We start from the raw sequence: 10,116 nt of genomic DNA, 5'->3' as shown, positions 1-10,116 counted from the left end.
CCATTAGCTGTAACATCAATCTGTCAATTAACTAACGTATCAGTAAACACATAGCGTTCGTATCTCACTACTCTACCTGACAGTACACACAAAAATAGATAAAAGTGACATTGCGTTAACCAACCATTCAGAAACGTCCCGTTCGAGCCTTAATTGTCGAACTTCTTCGGGGCCGTCATCCTGTTCCGGGTCCGACTCCGGTTCGAATTGATAAGGTTGCACAGTATCCTCAGAGACTCCCGCTGCCATTCTTCAAAATATACCCTCAACTGTTGTCAAGGCAACACTCCACGTGTGTTAGGTCAAAACGCCCACAGAACAGAGGGGCGGGCGAGCAAAGCTCATTAGCATTTAAAAACACACGCACTAAAACTGTGTGCTGAAAACAGAGCTGTTTTTGAGCAGGTAAAATGAGTGTTTTCTTACAATACTAATGAGAATTTTTAATTAAAGTATATTACAAACTTTCAATTTAGACCCTAAAGAATCATATTAGCTTGTACAAAAATGGCATTATATGACCCCTTTAATGCCATGCCATGTGACTCACTTGCAGTGTATAGACACAAAGGTGGAAAATGAATTCTCAGAAGAGTCCGGATTGTGGTGGCGGGCCAAGGATAACCACTCGGTGGGCTGGACTTGGCCTGCAGGCCAGACTATCACTGCATTGTGGTTCCTCTCTATCTTCTGCTCACATACAAAACCTACATGTGTCCCTGAGGCCAACATTTCTTTCCAACAGTGCGGTGGAAATCCCTCGCAAGGTTTTAAAATACTGACAATGGACATTTTCTTGTTTGAGCGATCATTACACATTGGTGGCGGCTTTGTTATTTAGAAACTGAAGCTCCCCTGATTGTTCATGAGAATTGTGTCTAAATAAGCCAATTCTGCCTCGTATTAGTTCAGAATTAGGGTTCATTCAGGTCTGATTAGCAGTGCAATTTAGTCGGTCTGTGAAGATGATTACAGTCAATAGCCTTACTGCTGATGTGTGTCTGAGGGCGTACCGTTTTCCACTTTGTCTTTTTTCTTATTTACCTGTGCTTCTCCTAAATGTGGAACTACAGAGAGAAAGTTTACAGCTTGTTTTACCGTGTTTTTCAACAAGAATAAGACCCTAAAAAGTATTAAAATTAATGTAACCTATCCAGTATTGTATTATCCACATGTATTAGACACATGGCATCCGATTTACACCTGATGGATGATACAATGATGACACAAATGCAATATATTTGCATTGAATAAAGTAGCTAGTAAGTAACCATCTAGCAACCATTCAGATCACCTTCGCAACCATTCAAAACAGCCTGCATGGCAACATGCTAAAAAACATTTAGGACACTTTAGCAGCCACATACAGGAATGAGATTATCATGGTGGTTTGGAGGTGGGCTCTTTAGACTTTAGTTACTAAATAACCACCTAGAAACCATTCAGAACACCATAGCGACCAAACAGCAATGTGTTCACAACCACCCACAACACCCTACCATCTTGGCGGTGAGTTTCGCACAGGTTTTGCACCACTCACATTTTCTTTAGAAAATGCAAAAATGCAGTTTGGGATTGAAAAATGTGTCATTTCCTATTCTGAGTGTTTTCCCGAGTGGAAGAGTGGATTTTTTTTATTTTTTTACCTTGTATACCACAGTATGTCAATATGGAAGAGCAACTGTCAGTCTAACAGGAACCAGAACAGTCTGTCTATGTGGCACCAGTCAAGTTTTTTCAGTGTCTTATTCACGTTTTTTTTTTTTTTTTTCACCTGCACGCATTGCCATAGGATTTTTTGCTCAAATGCATTATAATGTATTCAGGTAAACCTACATTTTAAAAATGACTTACTTAGGGTTTTACACTTAAGTTTTGAAAATATCAGAACTAACAAAGGCTGGATAATTTTACAGACTAGCCATTTTCTTATTACAAATAACCATAAATCTTATTTTAACTTTCAGTGATATAATATAATCTCTCTATATATAATATAATATAATTTCAGTCTAATCTGTAAGAAAACCATCTTGATTTCAAACATAAGCTCTTTGAAGCAAATATTTAAAAAGTGAATTATCTCTCTCTCATGCATTTGAAAGACAATTAAAAGTTTGTAGTGCTTTCCACAGCCATTATGTAACATGCACGTACAGTATGCACGAACAAAATGATAAAACAATCTTGCAATATAAAAAGACAAAAGTGTGCCTTGCTATAAATACATGTCAAATACATCAAGATGAATAGGCGTTTATGAGAAACGTGTGTTTTGCACCTGCTTCGAATCAAGGTCTTTTATAAAGGTTGAAAAGGGAATAGTGTCACAATATCACCTTTAAAGACACTGACGGTGAAATAATTGAAAGGAATACAAGTGAATTAAAGGATCAGACTGTGCTATATAATGAGGCAGGAACAAAGAAAGCACGGATTGTTGAAACTCATGAGCGCACAGACACAGACAGACACGCAGCTGGTCCTGAGAGAGCGAAGCGGTCTTGTTATAAGAGGGCTGTGGTCCGGAGCAGACAGCAGGGCCCTTCGATTAGCTTGCTGACTAATGACACTAACACACCTGAGTCCTCAATGTCCTTTTTCCCCCAAGAGAGAAACACACTGATAAACACACAGGACACACACGGACACTGTCAACCCAATACAGACACTCATCTTCTGTCTCGTTTGAACTCACACTTGAAGGGACAGAGAATAAGAAGGACCACAGTAACTAAGAAAGAGTTAATAAACAGAGAAAGAGTTATCTCAGGGACAGGGGTCTTAAAAAGAGATGTAACTATGGTCTTCAACTAGATATTATATAAATATAATGTAATAAATAAAGTAACATTTAACAATAGAGATATTGATAAATATTAATTACTAGATATATAAATTACTTGACAATGACAGTCCTAATTTAAACACAAATTTACATTAACAATACAATATTATTTAATTGTATCTATTATTCAAACTGGGTATAACACTAATGTATTAAATAAATGAATATTTAACATGCGTAGATATTTGTCACTGACAGTCCTAATTTAAACGCAAAGGTAAAAATGATAACAATACAATACAACAGTAATTTCAAGCAAAATCAAAATGAACCCTTAAAAAAACATACCTGTTATGACAGTTATTGTTAATTGTTATATCATTCAATATATCAAAACAGATAAATACAAATACATAGCTAATATTATTTTGTTTTGTGATAAAATTATACAGTATATAAATATAAAATATATTAGTAATTATCTAATACAGTTCATTTCTAGCAAAACAAATAACTGTCATGCTGTATAGTCACTTTGAAGAATCACATCTGTGAATGTTCCTTTTTTATTTTATTTTTTAATTAATTTATTAATTTAATTATTTTTTTATTTTGTTTAGTTCTGTGTTAAAATTAGGCCTGTCAAGTCTCAATAAATGCATATGTTTATATATTAATGTATACTATCGTTTCACACAGCCCTAATAATCTTTCAGAGAGCAGATTGTTTAGGGCTTGTTAACCAGACTCCCTGCATCGCAAAAGCATTCAAACTCTGCCACTGTGTTGTAGTCAGTGCTCCCCAATGAGTCTTACTTGTCACTCAATGGATATTCAAAATCAGTGAAGGAACAAATTCATGAAAAACATATAACTGTGGTTTTCAACAGTGTTGTGACAAGATAACAAGGCCAGCTATCTGTGCAGCAATTCTGAAAAGAAGTGGCACGTAAAGCTGTTCACAAGGGCAAGGAAAAACTTAATCTGTGCACAACTAAGCTTTATATTATTTTTTTTTTTTATTGAGCATTTTACAGATGCTTGCAAGTGTCTTGCAAGGGCTCAAACCTTGATGGGCTACATGCAAAAAAAAAAAAAAAAAAAGTTACAAACGTCATTCAATTCAATGTGTTACTTGCTGTTTCTAATGAAATGTACTAGCAATTTCTGAGTTGGTTTGTTTCAGTTTTTCCAGAAAAAAAAAAAAAAAAGGTTCTTTAACAATAAACACTTCCAAGAATGACTTTTGCCAAGGTTTGCAACACTGAATGATCTACAGTAATGAATTTTCTTTAAGGGACTTACATGCATTTAGACAAGATATCCTTGAGTATTCTACTTTCTAAACCTTCAGATTAACAGCACAGTTCTTTACCTCTACACTAACTACCACTTGTGGCCTCAGTGGTCACATAAACATACACAATGATTTATTGTAGTGAGTTTGTATATAATACTGAAAACGTCTATCGAGTTGTTCATTGGTTCAGTGAAAATGAAACTCCATTCCGATGCCGTTTTGTCTGTGCAATATAGAGAGACATAATGAGAAAGAGATTGGGACCTTCGAAGACAGAAACAAAAGAGGTGTATTTCCTCTATCCTGCAGTGAGCATCTGCGCCTAATGGAGTCACTTAGTGGTCACTCATTCTCAAGGTCGATTTGTCAATCTGAGTGAAAGGGAATTGAGCTCGCTGATAGCTGTCTTTTAAAACACTCTCCAGTCAGAATAATTGTTTCTGTGCATACAATGGCACAGCAGTCGGGACGACATCTCACAGCATGACTCATCTTTTGTTTTTCCTTCCCGGAAGGGAAAGCAGCAACCGATCACAACACCTCCGTGTTTTGCCATCTAAACTCTCTGAGAGAGGCAGCTCGTGATGACTTGTGGTGCCAAAACAATCTGAACTACAACTTATTCGTCTTTACACCAGACATGTATGTTGGTAAGTTATGATAAATGATCAGCATAATTTTAAAAATGAACTTTGTGATTTTTATACTACACCACCAAAATGTCACTTTATGTCACGTTTCAGAGAATTTTCCAGATTTTTACTTTACCCAAGGCTAAACATTTATAGTCAAAATTATGTCATAATTTACTCATTCTAATTTGCAAACCTGTATTTCTGTCTTCTGTGGAAAACAAAGTAAGCCTGATTCATTTTTTCCTCAAGCTCTTGCTCTTAAAATGACAGAAGAACAATGTAAGTACCATAAAACCAGCTCACATGGCTTGTGAATTATATTTCAAGACAGAAGCCATACGATACCTTTGTGTGAAGAAGAGACTGAAATGTAATCGTCTCATTCACTACTGCACTCCAATGTTTTACTCAACATTGCAATGCCACAAGATGCATTGCAAGATGTTTGACATCAATTGCCAAATGCAATTAGCTCTAGCGTGTTTTGTAACTGATTGCAGGTTCTGAGTTTGAATGTATCTTTTTAGATTAGATTTTAGAGACATGACAGAAGATTTTCAGCAGATAACTTAGATTTCCTCTCTGTTTCTCAAACAAAGCTATCATATGGTTTCAGAGGATTTGGAACATAGCACATGATTCTATACTTTTATGGCATATGTTTTGTAATTATTGTAAATGTACATGTATGTTACATCTGTGCCCAAACATTTTAACAATATAATCTGTTGCATATCACAATTAGCTGGTGTGTTTTCATAATGACTGCAAAGCATTTCTTCAGTCACATAATTCTCTAAAAGCGAATAGCTTCCCATAACAGTTTTGTTACAGTTATTTGCGTGCGGTGTTTTAGCACCCAATTCACACCCAAAAATTGTGTTGTAAACGTTGTTTGCACAGTGCAGTTTTGCTAAGTTATGGCATATTTTACTAGTACTTAACAGTATAGCTTGACCACAGTGATCCAGGGAACCCAATTGCCTCTTTAAAATGGGCAAAGTGTTTTTGATTACACCACAAGTCTGAATATATGCTCAGTAACCATAGCTTGATAAATTACTGCCGCCATGATGAAAACAAATGTGCAAAAACAATATATATTTTAATGCATGCATTTATCTCCTGCTTTTTGCAGACAGTAATAATGCAAACTACACCTGGCAAATAAAGCATTAAGTACTCCAAACAAGGTGCAATGAATAATAAGCCCTGCGTAGAAAGTTGACATGTTTTTGCAATGCAATCAAAGACAATGACTTAATTTGAAATACTCGCGGTGGTGTTTAAGCACATTTAGGGCCTGGTTCAACTTGATTGTGGGTGATTAGTGAATAAGACTGTGCTGATTTACACTGCATTGTATGAATTCGCCTCCGACCACTTGATTCTCAAACCTGATCATTTAATTTATCTTCACATTGTCTAGGAGTCGCAATGCCTTGCTTTGCTCGTTCTCTACAAATAGCAATTTCATCTGCAGGCACGATACCCATGTGCACTTTTCTGTCAGATTGCACAGATATTTGAGGGAAAAGAACACACAGGACTCTCTGAATTCAAAAGGTCTAGAAATCAAGAAACTGTTGAGTGAGACAGACACTAAGACAGATTGGCCGATTAGTGAATAAGACTGTGCTGAATTACCATGCATTGTGTGAATTCGCCCCTGATCACTCAAGACTACTCTACATACATTCAGTGTTTTATACATCAATGAATTAATTACCTTTGTTCATTTTTAATTTAATCATCCTCCAATCACTTGATTCATCTCCATATTGTGTAGAGATGCCAATGCCTTGCATTGCTCGTTTTCTCTCTAAACAGAAATGTACGTGCAATTTCATATGCACAGAACAATTTCAGCGGTGGGCATGAAACCCTTGTGCAGTTTTCTGCAAGACATCATCAAATATTTGAGGAACTTGCACATACTCTCAGAAAATAAGGTACAAAAGCTGTCACTGGGATGATACCCTTACAAAAGGTACACCTTTGCACCTTATTTACCCTTAAAGGGTGCATAGTACATTCTAGGTAAGTGGACTCTCCGATCTCAAGAGCTCCATAAATCTAGAAACTGTGTGAGTGAGACAGACAAAGAGTTCAAAAATTCTTCTATGGCATCGCTGTGACATTGTATTCTTTATTTTTAAGAGTGTATGCAATGCAAACAAAGACAATGACTTAATTTTAAATACCCACAATGCTATTTAAGCACATTTAGAGCCTGGCTAAACTGGATTGTGGGTGATTAGTGAATAATACAGTGCTGCATTACTGCACATTGTGTGAATTTGCAGCCAGCCACTTGATTTTCAACCCTGATCACTTGATTTATCTCCACATTGTCTAGGAACTAGGAACTTGGTGCACAATTTTGTGTGCACCAAGCAATTTCAATGGTGGTCATGATACCCCTGTGCAGTTTTCTGTCAGACAGCATCAGCTATTTGAGAAAGGAACTCACAGGATTCTCTGAACTCTACCGAGAAACTGTTGATTGAGACAGACACAAGGACAGATTGGTTGAAAGGCAAGTTTAGACAAGTCCATGTGCAATGCAAACAAAGACAATGACTTAATTTTTAATACTCACATTCTGTTTAAGCACAATTAGGGCCTGATTTAACCGGATTGTGAGTGATTAGTGAAAAAATGCCATGCTGAATTACTGTGCATTGGGTGAATTGGCCTCCAACCACTTGATTTTTAATCCTGATCATTTGATTTATCTCCACATTGTCCAGGAAATCCAATGCCTCGAATTGCTCGTTCTCTGCAAACAGAAATTTACAGATAATTTCATATTCACAGAGCGATTTCAGCGGTGGGCACGATACCCTCGTGCAGTTTTCTGTCAGACAGCATCAGATATGTAAAAAACTCCCAGGACCCTCTGAACTCAACAGGTCCAGAAATCTAAAAATGTTGAGTGAGACAGACACAAAGACAGTCTGGTTGAAAGACAAGTTTAGATGTAAAACCTCTCGTAGGGCACCCAAGGGACTATGAAGAGCTTCATTCAGCTACACAAGCCGAGATAAAAGAGCAGATATTTGGAAATCCCTACAGCAATGGTCTACAACCAAAAGCACAAGTACACTTAAGCAAAAGGGTTGACCGTTCATCTTTACCTTATCCATCCTCAGCATGTGCTTTATATTTGTGTATGTGTGTGTGTTTTCTGAGAGGATTATCTTCACGCCCTGCTGAGGGTTACACACCATCTGGACAGGAGGTGACCCTGAGTGGGGATGGGGCACGTCTGGAGCTGTGAGGACGTTGACGGTATGTGTGTGCGTCCTCCAATCCAACACTCCTGTCCAATAATGTTACAATTCAATGGAAGCATACCGAATGTAGCTCCCCACACATCTGAACTAAGCAGTCTGGGGATTTAATCTTTCAGGGAGATGGGAAGACACTACGCGGGATCGTTTAGCCCGGCTGTCCCCGTGTGCCTGTCTCCATCTCGCTCTATTCATGTCCATATGTTTGGACGCTGCTCTGTCACAGCTGTACACCTGCTTAATTAATCTCTGATAACTCCCAGTTCCAGCAGAGGGGGAGCTGTCCCAATGAATCACTACGAACAACTGCTTCCTTAATGCTATCTCTCTGATTATCAGCAATGACTCGCTCAGTTAGATCAGAGATTGCTTAAGGCAAATAAAAACACTTGAAAATGGAAATTATCAAGAGATCCGAGAAAGTTCATTTGAAGTTCTGTAGAATATTCCTGTCAGGCATTAAATTGTAATGAGGTAATTATAATGAACTCATTCACAATGATTGCTGAAAGTGCCACAACAAAACATAGGCACCATTTAGAGCTGGTATTAACTATATTCTCAGGTGTTCACAAGAAATGCAGGTGTAAAATATGTCTAAAAAGGGGTGTTGTGATCTGAACTCTCTTGGATTTCTCAGTAGCCCCTCACTGCAGAACAAAAGATCCAGGGGGCGGGGTTGGATCCACATCCAGGGGGTGGAGATTGGTAGGTTTAGGGGTGGAGATGGGTAGGTTTAGGGGTGGGGATGGGTAGGTTTAGGGATCAGGGGGTGGAGACAGGTAGGTTTAGGTAAATGTAAAGTGGGAGGAGTTGGATCTAGATCCAACCACACCCCCTGGATCTTGTGTTCTGCAGTGAGGACCATCTCGGATTTCTTGATAATTTGCATTTGTTTTTTTTTTTTGTTTTTTTTGTTTGCCTTTAGCAATCTCCGAGTTTACCAACAGAGTCTCGGCTTGGGACTGCCCACATTAAATATACATGCCAACGTCATGGATCTGGAAATGTCAGTTTCCCTGACATTACCTACACTCTCAGAAATAAAGGTACAAAAGCTGTCACTGGGGCAGTTCCTTTTCAAAAGGTACACTTTTGTACCTATTAGGTTCAAATATGTACAGTTTAAGTACTAATATGTACCTTTAAGGTACCAAAATTGACCCTTTAGGTACAAACATGTAACTTTTGAAAAGGTACCGCCCCAGTGACAGCTTTTGTACCTTCATTTTTGAGAGTGTACAGTACCATACAGTAAAACAAATCATGTAAAGGCATGCAATTTATATATATATATATATATATATATATATATATATATATATATTTTATTTATTTATTTATTTTTTTTCTGGCCTTTTGTGCCTTTTATTTAAAGGAGGAAGGATCTAGATTTGCATAGAAAAAATAAAAAAGGAACAGAAAAGGCTACAAACCAAACTTTAAGTTGACGAGAAATACAATGAAAAACAAGAAAAAAAAGTTTTTCATATTAATGTACTGTAAAATGCACCCATTTCAGACAATACATGAGTTTTTAACATTAAAAAAGTAAATAAAATATATGTGTAAAAAAAATAATATGGTGGACAGTGAGACAAACCATGTTACAAACCAAGGACTACCCATTGAAAACTTCAGGCATTTATGATGTCATTACTTTTTCTGTACAAAAACTGAACAAGGTTATGAAAGGAAGAATGAGACATCTTGTCAGACATGCTGAAAAAAACAAGCATCTTAAATTCAAAGAGAAGTTTACAGATCTTCGCTTATTTTCTTTCTGACCATGAACATTTAAAAAGTTGATTTACTTCAGCTCCTAAAATAACCTTAGGTACACTTTAAGATTTAACTTAACCTTAGGTACACTTTAAGCCATTATTTTGTGTTGCATTTATGAACCATAGGTTTGGTTATTTGTGATGCAGGAGAAATGTGAACGGAGAAGTTAACCTTTCGTATGAGTGATGGCCGTCAAGGCACGGCTCCTCATCATGACAAAATCAAAATCTTTAAAGGTTATATATCACCATCTATATTTGCCCGTCACTTTATGAGAGTAGGAGTTGGAGCTGAGTGTAAAAGACTCCAGCC

This window comes from Onychostoma macrolepis, chromosome 12 (assembly GCF_012432095.1).
Source record: "Onychostoma macrolepis isolate SWU-2019 chromosome 12, ASM1243209v1, whole genome shotgun sequence".
In the NCBI taxonomy this organism is placed as follows: domain Eukaryota; kingdom Metazoa; phylum Chordata; class Actinopteri; order Cypriniformes; family Cyprinidae; genus Onychostoma; species Onychostoma macrolepis.
This window is presented reverse-complemented; position numbering follows the sequence as displayed.